Source organism: Schistocerca americana, chromosome 4 (assembly GCF_021461395.2).
Source record: "Schistocerca americana isolate TAMUIC-IGC-003095 chromosome 4, iqSchAmer2.1, whole genome shotgun sequence".
In the NCBI taxonomy this organism is placed as follows: domain Eukaryota; kingdom Metazoa; phylum Arthropoda; class Insecta; order Orthoptera; family Acrididae; genus Schistocerca; species Schistocerca americana.
Genome location: NC_060122.1, coordinates 439,982,942 through 440,002,230, shown reverse-complemented (window position 1 = coordinate 440,002,230; position 19,289 = coordinate 439,982,942). Strand labels below are relative to the sequence as shown.

Genomic DNA, 19,289 nt, shown 5'->3' with positions numbered 1-19,289 from the left:
AACGATAATGGACACCGCTCAAAGTACAACTGTCTGTAATACAACAATATTTTTAAATTATTTCACAATGCGAACCAAACTGCAGTCTCTGTTTACGTTGCTAAGCAGAGATACTCTACTGCTGGGTCGCTGGCAAACGAAACTTACGTTAGCCGATTGTCAAGGTGTTATGAACGTCAATTAACACAGGTTAAAGTCGGAATGTTATAAAGATATCTGAATTTCTAATTAGGTTTGAGAGTGAAGCGAATTTGGTTACGGTGCTAAGTGTAAGCAATAAAAATAAAATTAACGACGAATGAGGCAGGTGAATATATCATTTTCAATTAAAATATACCAAAAGATGAACAATGTAAAAGATTAAGAAGAATAAAAATTTTCGACCGTGACAGGACTCGAACCTGCAATCTTCGGATCCGAAGTCCGACGCCTTATCCATTAGGCCACACGGTCGGACGGCTACGAAGTGCCAGTTTTATGCACTTTAGATGCAGAAATCATATATTCCTTATTTTTTGTGAATTACAATGTACGTACGTGTGTTTCTTACACATAACATAGACCTCCGTAAGTTCAAACTTTCTTGCAGTTGTTTGCTTTCAGTGGCGAGGTCTGCTTAGCGAGTAGACTGGGAGAGGTGTGTTACCTGAACTTCGGCCAAACCATATTTTTTGTTAGACGAAATTACAAAACCTTTCTTTCAAAGTGGAAATACGGATCGTTTATCTTCTACAGAGTATGACTGGATGTACATGCAGTTTATTAGTGTGTTCCAGTGATAAGTGAGAAAGAATGTAACTTAATTTATATATCAACTACGCCGAAATCATCGTAGCGTAACAGTATTAAGGTAATGCATTTTAACTCCGTGATGACAACTCAGTCGTTTATGTACAAAGATGTATATACACGCTGTTTCGTTGACAGCAGCATTATTGCAAAGAAACAGATAAATGATTGCGTCCATGCTGTGATCGACAATTCGTGATTAGCGTTTGCATTTATCTATCTCCGTTTAACGTGTGTGGTGGAAAATGCTTACTATATATCTATGTAAATCTTTTGCATTGTAGTACGTTGAATGCAAGTGCCTCATATTGAATGAAAATGCACAACTAAGAAGCTGTACGAAATCTCGGTTGTTTGATAAGGATTCTCCTTAGGCTAAAACCGACATTCATCAAAATACATAGTGCTTCCTGGATATGGATAATCCTGTAGGCTATGTATATCTTACCACTTATGGATATACAGAATGAACATCAATAAAAACAACTAATTGCAGGGACGTATTCCTGACACGAAATATAGGAAAAAAGGTCCTATGAACATGTGTCTGGAAATTCATCAGTGCCACAGTGGACGGCGCTGACAAACGAAAGTCCCTCTGATTACGTTCCGTGTTTGTATCCCACAGATGACGATTATGCAGACTGACGATGCCAGTTTTGGTAAACGTTGCTTCGTCGGTAAAAAGGACTGATGACAGCATCCCCTTAATTGTGGATGATCTCGTGCAAAAACCATCGATCAAATCCTTCCCGTGGAAAGAAATCCGTTGCTTGATAACCCTTACACTTGTTGCACTTGACAGGGATAGTAGCGGCTGCCATGCAGAATATATAAAATCGTAGTTAGGCTTACAGCATATTGGCGGGCCACTTGCCTGGAACTTGCGCTTCGGTTCGTCTCAATATCCTATAGAATCCGGTCCTCCCAAATCTGGTGTATGCACAGTCCGCCGCCTACCTGTACGTTCGTCTGTCCGAAAGGACCCATTACCACAGAAATGCCCAAAAAGTGTTTGAGACGTTGTGTGATGTGGTTGGTATCTGTGAGGGTGCTTGTATCGGTATAGCCATGCCGCCTCTCGGCCGTTTCCATGTGCTTGCCCGTACAAAAACACCGCCTCGGCTTGTTCCCGACATGAATTGCCGGGCTATTCTGCTGCTTACTGTACACACTACGTCAATCACACAGACTACAACACACAAGCAACACATGGCATGTGGTCAGCGGAACTTCCATTCGTCAGTGCCATCTACAGTGGAAGCGATACATTTCCGGACACATGTTCATAGGACCATTTTTCCCGTCAGAAATCCATCCTTGCATTAATGTACACACTGTATTCAACGCATCTGCTCTATTTGTAGGAAACTTGTAAAAACATCTATGATGTGTGCAGAAGTAGAAAATATAATAAATAAATAGTCAGATCGGTTTTATCTGGAACTCGAAAAGCAATACTTCCTGCAATGACAAAAAATTTTTAACCATGGTTACCACAGGCACATACGCCCCGCCACCTCTGCCTTCAGAGGACAGTGTGTGATTGTTTCCACAAGTGCGATCAGAATTTCTACTTGCAGTGTTCAAGGTGGTGTCAACCTACAGCAGTTCGTGAGGCCGTAAATGAAGTTGTATAGATTTTGTGTCAAGGGCTTACAGCAACAGTAACGAAAAGAAAACAATCCCATAAATATCGGGTTCTAAAATGGCTTACTACTAAAATCATTAGGGTATGTGAGACATTCTGATAGGTAAGATTTATTGCCAAAGGATGAAGTGTCATTCTAAAATCACTTTTGAATGAGTAATAGTACTGGTACCACAATTTTGAATTCCTTTGAGCTATATTTCTTCCACTGTAGAAGAGGCAAATATATGTATGCGAGATGACATGCTGACTCGTGTTAAATTACAAGAAAAACTGACATACCGGGTACCTACCCACTGGAGACGCACACTATCACTGTTCTTAGAAAAACAGAACCGAAGTTTTCATGTGAAATGATGACTGGCACTTAAAATAACCTGATTATGTATTTCGTCCCAATATTTCCACATTATTTTTATTTTTAGTCAGATTTGTGAGGGTCACTGGAGCTGTAAATGTAGGTGCGACAATTATTCATGTAGTGGCACTTAATTTTAGAGCCAAACTTTGTTCTGCATTTCAGAACCAGTTACTGTAGTTCAACTCTTTTATCTTGGCGGCTCACGCATGCCCGCCCAGACGGGGGAGATTGCTGTGTTGCCAGTTGCACACGACGCACGCCCCAATAGAAGCAGCGCCATAGTATAGCATAGTTCGAAAGCTTCGTGTAGGGGGGAGCGCGCAGTTCATGAAGTAAAGCCACCACGGCCGCATTAACCCTTTCGCTGCTACAAAGATGTGCTCCATGCATTCCGCGCAGTGCGCGATTTTGTCACTGCACTGCTCGCCTGTGCAGACACATCGTGTTCTGACTGCTTTGGCACACTTATCAATCGATTCCACAAATACTATTTGGCCCAAAAATTAGATTTTTACTCATCTTCTTGACTGATACCTTCCCCACATAAATGACTTTATTTTGTTTCGATGTTCAACGCAGTTATTGTGCAGCATTACATGTAGTAAACCATTGCACGAAACTTTGAAGGGTTTGCAGAGGTAAAAGTCCATAGCATATACTTTCTGTATGGTAGATTTTAGTTGCCACGATGTTGAGAATGAAATGTGGACAAGATACCTGAATTTCATATAAAATTTACTGTATAACAATAGCTCATTTAAGTACCACATAGGTGTCGTATGTAATATTGAGAAATATTCCGTCTTTCGCGACTGTAACAAAAGTTTTATTTACACTGAGCACGTTTGGCTTTATTTTAAAGCACTTCAATCAATCAAAAGGAAGTAAACAAAATACATTAAACAAAACTGTGGACTTTCAAAAACATTAGGACTTGAATATACCGTCTATCAGTGAAGTGCTCTGAGCTATGTCAAATATAATTTTTGTGTGTGGCACACACAAACATCATTTATTTGCTAAAACACTGATCTGCCAACACAAACGTTGAATATTGTGTTACCGCAGCCACAAAACTACGAAAGGTGACTTGGCAATGGAGGAGACGAAATACTGTCCACTGAAGATGCTTCAAAAGAGAGAAACGGGTCTGGTCTAAATAAGTCCCTTATTACAGTTGCAGAAGAGGAATATATTTCAGTACCATTGGTAAAACTGCGACTGTGGAACAAAAACAAGAAATATAACACGAGTACCATTGTGTATGTGCCATACCTTTCCTTGATTGAAGTGCTTTAAAATAAAGCCAAACGCATCCGGTGTAAATAATACTTTTATTACAGTCGCGAAAGACGGAATATTTCTCAGTATTACATACGACACCTATATTGTACTTAAATTAAATGAGATATTGTTATACAGTAAATTTTATATGAAATTTAGGTATCTTGTCCACATTTAATTCTCAACATTGTGGCAACTAAAATCAACCATACGGAAAGTATACGCTATGGACTTTTACCTCTGCAAACTCAATTTCGTGCAATGGTTTACTACATTTAATGCTGCACAATAACTGCGTTGAACATCGAAACTAAATTTATTCATTTATGGGGGGAAGATATTAGTCAAGAAGACGTGTAAAAATCTAATTTTTGGGCCAAATAGTTTTTGTGGAATCGATTGATAAGTGTGTCAAAGCAGTGGGAACACCATGTGTCTGCACAGGCGAGCAGTGCAGTGATGACAAAATCGCGCACAGCGCGGAATGCGGGGAGCACGTCTCTGCCGCAGCGAAAGGGTTAATGAAGAGACAAAGCACTAGGAATTTCAAAAAATTGCATTCAAACGAATATAATTCGTGAAGTAAGGCACTTCGATATTGTTTTTAAATAATGAAAATATTACACACCGCACATAGTTTTGAACTCATAACCTTTCAGGTAGCAGCCCAACACCTTAACCGTTATGCTAATGCACCTCGTCTGACTACTTAACGCCATGAGGACTATAAGACGTCACGCAAAATACTGACAAACACTGTTGGTATGACTATGAATTACTCACGCTTCGTCGAAGTACAATAGGAAATAAACAATTACCACTGCTCTTTATTGCGAAAAAGCGGTTCGTGAGAGTGATACAAACACCTTTCCTTGCTATCGCCTGAATTAGGAGTCTTATTGCTTGTTTGGTTTAATTAATTAATAGAATATGAAGCAATTGGTATAAAGAATGCGTTTTACAAACTTTCTATAAAAGAATGTCTGCTATCAAGACATTGCTTTTGTTCAATTACTATATTTATGACTGAACATTTCTAAAACTGAAGACACTCGTCCATGCTCTGCACTGCAGTCGAGATGTGGCAACATCGTTCTCTGTTCATTGGCTGACTGTGACGTCAGATGCGCAGAACGAACCTAAACTCGGCCGCCAACATAAATGACACGCACTTTAGTCAGGGATTGTGCCAGTAAGAAATGTACAGTATTGTGTTACATGTGATATTAGTTGAGGTCAGGAGTAACTTAAATCTCTGAATATACAAATAACTTTACTATTTTCATACAATTGTAATATTTATACTCAATGAATAAACCAAAATTTTATCATAATGAAACCTCTATTGTTCGTTCTGCAGGAATGTGAACCACAGCAAGTCGAAAGCCTCAGTTACAATATAGGTATCAGTAGTTAATTTACTGCAAATGATGCTGTGTTAATACAAACTGGTGAAGAAAAGGAATTACTGAAGGTTAGAACGAGATTCCTATCACTAGGTTTAAGAAAATTTTACCACTTTACAAGGTATTTATTTACATATCAGCAGTTGAACGCAAAAATATTTATTTATGGAAACAAACAACTCAACTTTTGCTGTCGCGAGAATGACTGTGAAATAACAACAGTTCCAACTATTAGTGATCACTGCTGAAGCTATTCAATTTGGTGAGAAGTTAAATAGTTTTCACTTTTCTGACTGGCTTAGTGATGATCCAGTTGAATGTTTCCGCAGTTTACTGGCACATATGGTGGTTGCATAGCGCTATAAATTCTGGAGTACTGTTAGTGTCTGGAGTCCATTCCAAGAAGGTTTTGGAAAGTGTGTCATAATGTTAGAACATGTACATACGCGGTCCTAATGCTACACGGTTCTGCACTTAAAAAACACTCTGTAATGCTAAAGTCATGTTGTTTTCTGATACATTAGTCGTCGTGGAATGCAACGCTGTTAATACTGCAATGCAGGAAATACATTTCCAATAGTCGACGTACATTTATCTTGCAAGTTTCGAATCCCATTCACTATGGAGAGAAACTTTAAGGCGATAAAGCTACTACCTTCTACACATAAAACATAGGTTCTTAGTGATACACGCACTATATAGCTTTCCATAAGTGTGTAGAACCCACTGTTCACATCCGATTACAACTAGGAAATTATTCTATGCATCCGTCAGTCCTATAAAATGATCTTCAGCAACGAAACATGCATGAAACGACAGCTTGCGATGAAATAGATAAATGCATAGCAGTGGTGTTTGACATGTAAAATTACACACCTTGCCATGCTGTCTCCTTATAGAAAAGTCTCTCCCACAAAAAACAAAAACAAAAAAAATAAAGCAAATGTGCATGCAGGATTTGTAGTACCTCTCAAACCCCTGCCGCTGACGTTGAATCACTGTTGTTATGACACTGGAGACTCAGATTATGGACAGAACACTTCGTAATTCCATCTATTCTGTAGGCATCAAGGTTGAATGTTGAACATGGCAAAGATCGCAGAACCACATTTGTAGGTCAATGGGATCTTCGGGCCCTGCCTGACCGGTTGGGGGGGGGGGGGGGGGGGGAGCTTAGTGACGGCCTGTGGCGTAATATGGGAATCTTCATTCGTTCCATTCGCCAGCTGCACTGTGTGATGCCACTCCACAAGTCGAAACTGACGAGCAGGTCATTTAACTTCGCAATATCGAATCATCTTCCTCTCTATCGTCATAGTAATGCAAGTGCTAATGACCATCCACAGCTCCACACTAAAAACATTCAACCCCTCAGACGTCACACTTTAAACAGTTGTTCAGACCTCATGTTATGACTAAAACTCCAAATGTGCATATGGTGTCAGATGCTGTCAGTACGTCTCATGAGCTCAGTGGTCAATTCTAACCTTAAGTCCAAATAAAAGCCTAAACAGTGTTAGTTTCGTATTGCCAGCTGGTGGTAGGATGCACCAGTATCTCACAAACTCAGTATCAGAAGCCCCACCTATAAAGCCGCGAAGGATACCTGGGTAGCAGTTTTGTAAGCAGGTACACACATTTTTGCTGTAACACATCCTATGACTGCAGCTTTGTACACCACTATACATTCTTTGTTGCTACACCATGACATTGCATTCCATTGTCGGTTGGTAACGCGTTTTCATCCATTACCTCTCACAGAAAGCTCGACGTAGCATGATGTACGGTTGCTCCCAAAATTCACACAGAGTGGTGGAAATAAGAGACAGAGGCTCAATGTCTTAGTGACGAAAATGTGGAAGACATCACAACATATGGAAACTGGAAGAGTTTATAGCACTATGGAGCATTTCCAAACAGCTGTCCGATGACCTATATATTTAATCTCATGTTTCCCAGTAACAGGGAGGCGGATGTCACAATGTTCTGTCCCCCTGCGGGTCCGGGCGTTAGAATGGGCTCGAGGTATTCCTGCCTGTCGTAAGAGGCGACTAAAAGGAGTTTCACACGTTTCGTCCTTTGTGATGGTCCCCTGTAGGGTTTGACCTCCATTCTTCAAAATTTACCCGAAGAGCGAACCAATTGGTGAAGGGCGTCTTACAAGGTGCGCCATTTCCATTGTGCGTTGAGATGTTTAGCCCACTTTCTAGTCGTTGCATTACAGCCCCATCCATTCTCCATCTTTTGGGCCTTAACTGCCCTTCTTCAGCAAATGCCTCCTCCCTTCCTCCTTCTCGGAGATTTTAATGCTCATCATCCCTTGTGGGGCACTGCATTTCCATCTAGACGAGGTCTTCTCTTAGATCAGTTTATTACAGACTACGTCTTGTGCGCCGGCCGCGGTGGTCTAGCGGTTCTAGGCGCTCAGTCCGGAGCCGCGCGACTGCTACAGTCGCAGGTTCGAATCCTGCCTCGGGCATGGATGTGTGTGATGTCCTTAGGTTAGTTAGGTTTAAGTAGTTCTAAGTTCTAGGGGACTGATGACCATAGATGTTAAGTCCCATAGTGCTTAGAGCCATTTGAGCTACGTCTTGTGCCTTCTTAATGATGGCTCCCCTACTCATTCAGTGCCGGTCATGGTACCTTTTCGGCCATTGACCTTTCTCTTTCTTCTCCCTCTCTCCTCCCTTCATTACACTGGTCGCCTTACGACGACCTTTGTGATAGTGACCATTTCCCGTTGATTCTCTTCTCTCTCTCTCTCTCTCTCTCTCTCTCTCTCTCTCTCTCTCTCTCTCTCTCTTCCCTCTCCCCGATGAACAGGTTACCTCGTTGGTTTTTCCAACGCGCCGATTGGTCTCTATACACTGCACAAGTCGTTTTTTCTCCCTATTTGTCGGGTTGTATTGCTGACGTCCTACGTGACGTGTCTGACGCGATTGTTCGCGCTGCTAGCCTTGCTGTACCATGCTCGTCTGGACCATTTCGTCGCCGACAAGTCCTGTGGTAGAGTACAGCCATTGCCATTGCCATCGAGCTTTGCAACACCTTAAGAGGCACCCATCCGTTGCCAGCCTTATTACCTTTAAACGCCTTCGCGCTAAAGCCTGTTATTTAATGAAACAGCGCAAACGGATATGTTGGGAACGATTTGTTTCTTCCCTCGGTTCTACTGTTCCTATGTCACGGGTATGGGCTACACTTCGCTCTCTCCAGGGCTGCCGTCGACAGTCCACTCTCCCAGGCTTTCACCTCCCAGATGGCCTTTGTACGGACCCGTTGATTCTTGCAGAACATCTTGCGACCCATTTTGCAATGGCATCAGCATCAGCCTCCTATCCGGCTGCTTTCCTTCACCTGAAACAGCAGGCCAAAACATTGTTTTACCCCTTGTCAGTCAGAATCTTAGAATGAACATTTTACTGAATGGGAATTTCTTTCTGCACTTTCTTCTTCTCATGATACGGCCCCATTCATAAGCAACTGCTTCAACATCTCAGTGCTCCACAACGGCAACATCTTCTCTGGCTGTTTAACCGTATCTGGCTCCAGGGTGACTTCCCTTCTCAGTGGAGGGATAGCATCGTGGTTCCTGTCCTTAAGCCTTGTAAGAACCCCCTATTTGTTGACAGTTATCGGCCAATTAGTCTGACCAATGTTGTCTGCGAGTTATTTGAACGGATGGTAGCCTGTCGGCTCAACTGGGTCCTCGAATCTCAGGATCTATTGTCCCCTTCCCAGTTTGGCTTCCGAGAGGGCGCTCTCCAATCGATCATTTACTTCGCTTGGAATCCACAGTTCGGCAGGCTTTTTCCCAGCGGCGCTATTTGGTTGCAGTATTTTTTGACCGCAAGGCCTATGACACGGCCTGGCGCCATCACATCTTACTTACACTTCATCAGTGGGGTCTTTGGGGCCCACTCCGATTTTTATCCGCCAGTTCCTGTTCCATCGGTCATTCAGAGTTTGGGTTGGTACTGTTTTTAGTTCTCCACGGACCCAGGAGACGGGCATCCCACAGGGTTCTGTCTTGAGTGTACTTCTTTTCCTCATTGCTATTGATGTACTTGTGGCCTCTGTCGGTTCTTTGGTTGTCCCTGCCCTGTATGTGGATGATTTCTGCATTTACTGCATTTGGGTGAGTTCCTCTTCGATGGCCTCTGCAGAGCGGCAGCTCCAGGGAGCTATACTGCGTGCCTCTGCATGGACCCTCTCACACGGGTTTCAATTCTCTCCTTTCAAATCGTGGGTGGTCCACTTCTGTCGCCATACTACAATCCACCCTGATCCAGAGCTCTATCTCGATGCACGATTGCCTGTGGTCCCACAGTTTCGTTTCCTGGGTCTTCTTTTCGACAACAAGCTCACTTGGCTGCCCCATACCAGACTTCTGAAGGTAGGATGTTTCTGTAAACTCAATGTCCTTCGCTTTCTTGCCCACTCCTCTTGGGGTGCAGGCCGCTCCCTCCTTCTCCGTCTTTATTGTGCTTTACTTCTGTCTTGCTTGGACTATGGTTGTCAAGTTTATGGTTCGGCTGCTCCTTCGACACTGCACGTGCTGGATCCAGTCCACCATCGTGGTATCCGTTTGGCCACTGGTGCCTTCCCTACTAGCCCTGTTGATAGTCTCCTGGTTGAAGCTGGGATACCCCCCCCCCCCACCCCCACCATCGTGGTATTCGTTTGGCCACTGGTGCCTTCCCTACTAGCCCTGTTAGTCTCCTGGTTGAAGCTGGGATCCCCCCCCCCCCCCTTTCTGTTCGGCGGTCCCAGCTTCTGGTGTCTTATGCACTCGCTGTCCATTCTTCTCCCACTCATCCTTCCTATTCTATCCTGTTCAAAGACCATGGACGTCGCCCACCTGATTCCTGCCCTCGGGTGGGTTTACCGGTTGGGCTCCGCCTTGCGTGTCTTTGCCGTGATTTTCAGCTTACTTTTTTGTCCTGTCTTCCTCGCTCCCTCCCCTCCAACCCCCTTGGTTAGTTCCTCGGCCTCGAATTCGGATGGATCTCCGCCGTGGTCCGAAAGATTCCGTTCCTTTTCCCGCCGAATTTTATGGGAGTTTCGGGATGCTGTTGTTTCTTACACTGATGGCTCTAAATCTGCTGATCATGTGGGATATGCCTCCATGTCCTCTTTTGGAAAGGAAAATCATCTGCTGCCACCTACATGTGGGGTGTTTACTGCGGAATTTATGGCAATTTCCCAGGCCCTTACCTTTATTAAACAGTCCCAACACAACCGCGTTTTGTTATGTACGGACTCAACGAGTGGCCTTTTGGCTATTGACCGGAGTTTTTCGCGCCATCCCTTGGTCTCTGTCATCCATGACCATCTTGCTGATATTCACCATGCTGCTTGTTCCGTTGACTTCCTTTGGGTTCCTGGCCATGTTGGTATCCCAGGTAATGAGCTCACTGATCGTTTGGCTGTAACGCCTCCTGCAGCGGATTTACAGCTTCACATCAAATCCCACTTCGCATAAACTTCGTGTGATTAAGGTGACACCAGGCCTGTGGCGTTCTTCCTCTCGCCTCTCCCGAAAGGACTCAATCACACTGTGTCGTCTCTGCATTGGCCATACCAGGCTGACCCATGGTTTTCTTTTGCGTGATGAGCCACCCCTACTTTGTGGTTGTGGAGCCTTCCAGTCAGTAGCCCACATTTTGGTTGAATGCCCCCTTCTTTTGTCTCTGCGTGCTAAGTACAGACTCCCCTGCACTTTATCTTTGATGTTGGCCGACGATTCCCGGATGGTCGACCTGGTTTCCCGGATGGTCGACCTGGTTCTCGGTTTCCTCCGGGAAAGTGATTTTTATTCTCAGTTTTAAAGTTTTTAATCTCTCTCTGGTGTTGGGGCAGGGCGGTGTGTGTTGGGGTGTCTCCCACTGTAAGCCATTATTGGAGATTTCCGACTCCCCTCCCTGGCCGAGATCCTCTTTTCTTCTCCTTTTACTCTATTTTTATCATTTTTTTAGGATTGGTTAGTCTCCTTTTCCCATACGCACTTCTACATTCTAGCGCTTGCACCTTTTCAGTCGCAGGTGGTCTTGTCTCTGCTGCTTCAGATGTGGGATATTTCCTGCCTCTAGCATAGTGTTGGGTTCGCACTCTTGTTGACTTACCTCATTTTGTTTTTTACCATTGACAACATGACTGCCCTTTTACATTTTTTAGCCTTTTCCCTTTTATCATTCTGACTTTTCTGAGATGTTTCGCTGTCGGAATGGACCACATTTGAAACAAGGGACTGATGACCTTGCTGTTTGGTCCCTTCAACCCCAACCAACCAACATACCTTTGCTGTGGCTGGGTGACGCCTGTGGGAGGGCCCCTGATTGGAGTTGGTGGCACCAAGGTGGATGACAGGCAATGAAGCGTAGTCCATCATCTCTTGCTGGTGGTGAAACACCAGCAGTCTCTAAGCGATCACGAGCTCAATTCAACACACAGAAGTATGACCCAAAATTGTTCCCTCCATGGCCACACCATGATAGGAACGTCAGGCTAAGAATAGCAGCAATGATCAAAACAGCATCTACTGCCCAGTCACGGAAGTTAGTTGCTTGTGACAAGCTCAGGGATATTTCTGTAATCATGATGATGTCCCATAAGAGCTTAAATATGGTCCAGGGTATCATACTTCACAGGGATGAGCTGTGTGCCAATTTAAAGTGGCGAGGTGTACATTTTGTCCGGCTTGTCACCGGGTTCTGAGGGATGATCAGGTTGCCACTGGTGCCTTCATCTTGGCCTTTAAGAATGATACATTGCCTGAGAAGGTCAAGGTGATGGTCTACTGCTGTGATGTAAACACATATATCCCTCCCCCAATGCAGTGCTTTAAGTGCTGGAAGTTCAGCCATATGTCTTCCCGTGTACTTCAAGCATCACATCCCGAGATTGCGGATGCCCATCACATCCCAATACTCCATGTGTCCCACCTCCCATCTGTCCCCCCCCCCCCCCCCCCCAGGGGATCCCCAACTCTTTTGTGGATACGTGCATAGCGAACGCAGGACCCCGAGCTAGTGTGGCCCTCCTTCCTTTCCGGGCTGCATACTTTCCTTTTCCACATCCTTCCCCCCCTCCCCTCCGCCTTTTCCCTCCTTTTCCCCTCCCTTTCTCCCCCTCTGGGAGTATGTTCAGTGCCTACGTCCAGAGATGGATGCTCGAAACTAAAACAGTCTCTCTTTTTTGCTTTCTCTGCTGGCACTGTCCTTCCTTTGTCCTTCCTTTGTCCTTCCTTTGTCCTTCCTTTGTCCTTCCTTTGTCCTTCCGTCGTCCGTCCTTTGTCCTTCCGTCGTCCGTCCTTCCGTTCCCTGTCTGTCCCCTGTCCGTCCCCTTTACCTTACCTCTCCTCTCTAGCATTTTCTCTGCTGCGGCGTTTGAGACCTTTTTCCGTTCCTTTCCTTTCTTTTCCTTTCTCTTTTTCCCTCCCTGTACATGTCTGAAGGCCTACCCACGCATTCCCATGCATAGCCGGTGACGGATAACATGTAATTCCCCGCCCCGAGTAGACAGGTAGGACACATACGTACCCCCTGATAACAGGTGATTACCCGAGCACATACCTTCTGAAAGTACCGATTGGTCCCTCTGTCCGTTTCTCAGGAGGTGTGACGTGAGGTGTGAACAATCACCTAAGGCGGGAGTGCCCTCAGAGAGGGGCCCCCACAAGGAAGGAGCGCGTCATCGGAGACGCCGGTAATCATGGGGGATACTTCCGCAATGATTTCCTCATCATCTACTATGTCTGCTCACAAGCGAAAGTTAAATGAGTCTCAGCCATGGCCAATTCTTCCATTGTTGCCACAGTTCCTTGTTGTTCCTCGGTCGGACCAAGGTAAAGACTTCTCCACAGTTAAACCTTTCATTATTCAGAAAGGTCCTGATTCTTCTCCACGATACTCTCCATTATCATCAAATCGTCTTAAACAGTTCCTTCCAAGCTGTCGCTGTGTCTGTCTTTCCCTTTCTGGATACACCTTCTCTCTTTGTATTGTATACATTCCATCGTCCACACCAATGCCAAGAGCTGATCTCCTTCATCGTCTTGGTCAGCTTCCGCCCCTCTATTTGCTGGTTGGGGACTTCAATGCACACCACCTGCTTTGGGGATCTCCGCGTCCTTGTCCTCCGCGTCTGCCTCCATGACAAATTTCTCTCATTTGGACCTTTCGGTCGGTACGGTTCCGCTAGCTCGGCGCTTCGAATGGTTCGCTCTTGCTGATACACACTTGAGTGACAACTTTCCATGTGTTCTTAGATTGCAGCCACAACTGCCCTATCTGCGCCTGAGACGCTGGAAGTTTGTCCAAGCCGATTGGACACTTTTTTCGTCTCTAGCGACATTCGATGACCGTCACTTTCCTAGCGTCGACGATGAGGTCACTCATATTACAGAAGTTATTCTTACAGCTGTGGAACGTTCAATACCTCGCACCTCCGATTTGCCCCGGCGCCCCCCAGTTACTTGGAGGAACGAGGCATGCCGTGACGTCACGTTTTCCGGCATCATCCTACTTTGGCCAACTGTATCCGCTATAAGCAGTTCCGTGCGCGGTGCGGTCGCGTCATCCGCGATAGCAAGAAGGCTAGGTGGGACTTCTTTACTAGCTCGTTTAACACCTTCACTCCATCCTCGGAAGTTTGGAGTCGGATTCGACTGTTATCTGGCGCGCCTAGTTTCTCCCCGGTCTCTGGGCTCACTGGATACGTTAGTGGGCTCCGTTGCAATTTCTAACTCATTGGGTCAACACTTCGCTGAGATTTAGAGCTCTTCGAATTACCCGCCAGCGTTTCTCCCGAAGAAACGTCAGCGGAAGTGCAACCTCTTGCTTTCTCCTCTTAAAATCGCGAAAGCTATGATACTGTTTTCAGCATGCGGGAACTCCAACACGCACTCTCTTCTTCTCGCTCTTCCGCCCCAGGACCGGATGGTATCCACATCCATAGGTTGCTGCATTTATCGTCCCATAGTCTGCGTTACCTCCTTCACCTTTATAATCGAATTTTGACCGACAGTACTTTTCCCAGAGGATGGCGGGAAGCTATCGTCGTTCCTGTTCCGAAACCTGGAAAGGACAAACATCTCCCCTCTAGCTATTGCCCCATTTCTCTCACGAGTTGTGTATGTAAGGTTTTGGAGCGTATGGTGAATTGCCGTTTAGCTTGGTGGCTGGAGTCCCACAGTCTTTTAACACCTGCCCAATGCGGTTTCCGGAAGCATCGATCTGCAGTTTGCCATCTTGTTGCTCTCTACTTACATCATGAACAATTTTCACGGGAAACGCCAAGCTGTAGAAATATTTTTTGATCTGGAGAGAGCACACGATACCTGTTGGAGGACAGGCATCCTCCGCACACTGTTCTCTTGGGGCTTTCGAGGTCGGCTGCCTCTTTTTCTTCGTGAATTTATGGCAGAGCGCACATTTAAAGTGTGGTAAACACTACTTTCTCTCAAGAAAACGGGGTACCCCAGGGCTCCGTACTAAGTGTTGTACTGTTTACCATTGCCATAAATCCAATTATGGATTGTCTCCTTCCTGATGTCTTAGGCTCCCACTTTGTGAAAGATTTTACGATCTACTACAGCTCGCAACGGACCAGCCTTCTTGAACGACGTCTTCAAGGATGTCTCGATCGCCTCCACTCTTGAAGCATCGAAACCGGCTTCCGCTTTTCTCCCAGTAAGACCGTTTGTGTTAATTTTTGGTGTCGTACGGAGTTTCTTCCACCTTCCTTACATCTAGGCCCTGTCAACCTTCCGTTTTCGGACATCGCTAAATTCTTGGGTCTTATGTCTGACAGAAAACTGTGCTCGTCCTCCCACGTTTCCTATCTTTCAGCTCGCTGTCTGCGATCCGTCAACACCCTCCGTGTCCTGAATGGTACCTCCTGGGGAGCGGACTGAGTGGTCCTTCTCCGCCTCTATCGCGCCTTAGTGCGCTCGAAATTGGACTATGGAAGCATAGTTTACTCCTCTGCTCGGCCGTCTATTCTTCAGCGTCCCGACTCTATCCACTACCGTGGATTACATTTAGTGTCTGGCGCTTTTTACACCAGCCCTGTGGAAAGCATTTATGCTGAGACTGCTGAACCTCTGCTGTCCAATCGGCGAGCTGTCCTGAGTCGTTATGCTAGCCATCAGTCTTCCATTCCAGCTTCGCATTCGGGAGGACGACGGTTCAATCCCGTCTCCGGCCATCCTGATTTAGGTTTTCCGTGATTTCCCTAAATCGTTTCAGGCAAATGCCGGGATGGTTCCTTTGAAAGGGCACGGCCGATTTCCTTCCCAATCCTTCCCTAACCCGAGCTTGCGCTACGTCTCTAATGACCTCGTTGTCGACGGGACGTTAAACACTAAACACCACCACCATCCATTCCAGCTAATCCAGCCCATGACATTTTTTTCGACGCCTCCTTGGATTTAGGGTATGCAGGCCGCCCTTCCTCCCTACTACCACCAGGAGTCCGCTTCCGTCAACTGCTCCATTCTCTTTCCTTCCACTTTCCTAAAACTTTCTTGACAACTTCGGTTACAGCACCGCCCCCCCCTGCGGGTCCGGGGTAAGAATAGGCCCGAGGTATTCCTGCCTGTCGTACAAGGCGACTAAAAGGAGTTTCAACTGTTTCGGCCTTCCATGTGATGCTCCCCCTTGGGGTTTGACCTCCATTTTTCAAAATTCTACAGAAGTACGAGCCTTTTGGGGAAGGACACCTTACGTGGTGTACCACTGGTCCTAAGTGCACTAAGACCTTGGCACTCAGCATTGCACCGGCGTTGTAAACATACCCACTATTCCTCAAATTGGGCCTAAACGCCTGATGGGTTGTCCAAGTTACGCCCATAGTGCATCTCCATCAGCACCAGCGATCATGATGGACTTTCCATGGCACCAGAAATCCAGCACGGTAGCCAGCCCGTTGTGGTGGGGTCGTCATGTACCCTCTAGGTTGTAGCCCCCTGACAACACAGGGATCGTACTGCCGATATCCGAGCTGCACCCTCCCCACGTCGGCCAAGGAGTAGATGCCCGTCTCCTTGGGGCATCAGGACTCCTGGCAATGGTCATCCTGCCAGGTGGCCCTTGCTGCGAGTGGGTGGCGCCCATGGGGAGAGCCCCTGGTCGGAGTGGGTGGTATCAGGGCGGACGTTTCGCAGATGAAACGTCAACACGTATCAGGTCGCTCTGCGGCCGAGTCTTTCAAACGAAAACGTACCGTTTCTAGTTACGGTTCTCCTGCCCTTTCCCCCTTGGCCACTCCATGGGAGGAGGGACAGGCCCGCCGGCTTGGGGCGAAGTACTTCCCCCGCTATTTGGTCTGTTCTCGAACCGATGGGGGGACATTCGCCACCTCCAAGCCCATGTTCTTTGTTCAGCACATTGAGGACATCTTCGGGGAAATCGAGGCTCTCAGCAAGATGCGTTCAGGGTCCGTTCTTATCAAGACCACCTCCGCCACACAGTCGGCGGCGCTCCAGGCGTGCGACCGCCTAGGGGACATCCCAGTATCCATTGTCCCACATCTGGCACTAAATAGAACGCAGGGGGTTATTTTTCATCGTGACCTCCTGCTACAAACTGATGAGGAGCTCAGGGCCAACTTGGAGCGCCGAGGCGTGCATTTCGTCCGGCGAGACCAGCGCAGCCCCAAAGACCGTCGCATCGACACCGGGGCCTTTATCCTCGCCTTCGAGGGGGACGTTCTCCCGTGTTTGCGCTTTGGGCACATGTCGTCACGGTGTGAGGCTGAGCCCCTTTGTGGCGATTGTGGACGTCCTCTTCATGAGGAACATACATGCACCCCACCACCTCGGTGCATTAATTGTCCTGGTGTCCACTCGCCTAGATCCTCAGACTGCCCCGCATATCAGAAGGAGAAGAAGATACAAGAAATCAAAACTTTGCATCGGCTCTCTTAGTCTGAGGCCAGGAAGAAGTATGACCGCCTCCATCCCGTGCCATTGACCACCTCGTTTGCCTCAGTTGTGTCCACTCCTTCCGCGGTATCCTCACCCCTATCCTGTCCCCCCTCCGCCTCCTCCGCCCATCAGGGGGCTCTGCCTCCGCCTCCCAAATCCCTCCCTTCCAAATCCTCCACCCCTGTGGCCCCCACCCCCTCTGCCCCAGGGGCCACCCTTCCTCCTCCTCCTCCCCCCACACCACCTGAGAAGCGATCCTCTTCTCAGGCGTCCATCGGGGAAACGTTCCGGACCCCACTTCCGAGGTCCGGCGTTCCAAAACGGACCCGGCGCGTGAGGACCTTCTTCGGGTCCAGCCCACCATCCCTGTGCCTCCTCGGTCTTCCAAGAAGGCCTCAAAGAAGAAGTCTCTATTCCCCTCTCCACCCTGGCGCGTTTCGTCTGACGCTCCATCCGTGAGTCGCTGCTCCTGGCCGTCCTCGGTTTTGCAGGGACGCTCTGCTGCCAGGTGCTCAGCTGGCCTTTCGTCGGCAAATGATGCTGCCCCTCCTACACAACCAGGGACAGCGGCCGCTGCTGGCGACGAGTCGATGGAACCGGATCCGCCTCCCGCCCCCCTGCGGGTCCGGGGATTAGAATAGGCCCGCGGTATTCCTGCCTGTCGTAAGAGGCGACTAAAAGGAGTCCATCCCCCTCACGGGGGTAGTTCGCGCCTGCGTCCGGAGACGGACGGTTCCACGACCTATCATCGTGGTCCTTTTGGTTTTTTCACTTCTCGTTTCTTCCTTCCTTTTGTTGGTTCCTTTCTTTGCTCTTCTCCACCTCACTGTCTTCCTTACTCTTTCCCTTGCCTTCTCCTTGCCTTCTCATTGCCTTTTTCTCCTTGCCTTCTCATTGCCTTTTTCTCCTTGCCTTCTCATTGCCTTTTTCTCCTTGCCTTCTCATTGCCTTTTTCTCCTTGCCTTCTCATTGCCTTCTTCTCCTTGCCTTCTCATTGCCTTCTTCTCCTTGCCTTCTCATTGCCTTCTTCTCCTTGCCTTCTTATTGCCTTCTTCCCCTTGCTTTCTCATTGCCTTCTTCTCCTTGCCTTCTCTGGTCTCCGCCTCGGCGTTTGAGACAGTCTGTCCTCTTTCTCCCTCTCTCTCTTCTTTTTCCTCTTCTTCCTTCCTCCCTGTGCGTGTCTGAAGGCCGACCCACGCGTTCGCACGCGTAGCCGGTGACGGGGTAACGCGTAAGTCCCCGCCCTGGGTAGACATGTAAGGCACGCGCGTACCCCCTGGTAAAGGCCAGGCCCGGGGAGGGGTGATTGCCTGAGCTGATACCTTCTGACCATGCCGATTGGTCCCTCCGTCTGTTTCTCGGGAGGTGTGACCTGAGGTGTAAACATTCACCTAAGGCGGGAGTGCCCTCTGAGAGGGTCCCCACAAGGAAGGAGCGCGCCATCGGAGACGCTGGCAATCATGGGGGATTCCTCCGCAATGGATTCTACTCCATCTCTTTCGACTTCGACCCAAAAACGGAAACGTGACCAGCCAACAGTGACAAAAGTACTACCGCCTGCCCCACAGTTCCTCGTAGTTTCTCGAACTGAGGACGGAAAGGATTTTTCCTCTGTCAACCCTTTCGTTATTCAGAAGGGCGTAGATGCCATAGCCGGATCTGTCAAATCCTGTACCAGGTTGCGTAACGGCACCTTATTACTGGAAACTGAGAATGCCTTTCAGGCACAAAAACTGCTTCGGGCCACCCTCCTGTACACGTTCCCTGTCCGGGTGGAGGCCCACCGAACTTTGAATTCGTCTCGTGGTGTGGTCTATACTGACTCCCTCGACGGATTGACTGACGAGGAGCTTCAATCATTTCTCGCTG

General features: G+C 47.3%; 1 non-coding gene across 1 annotated transcript; it reads right to left on the bottom strand.

Moving 5' to 3' along the window:
* Positions 1 to 380: 380 nt before the first annotated feature.
* On the bottom strand, positions 381 to 453 carry Trnar-ucg. Its single transcript has one exon. It is a non-coding gene; the product is annotated as a tRNA-Arg (tRNA).
* Between the last annotated feature and the right edge of the window lie 18,836 nt (positions 454 to 19,289).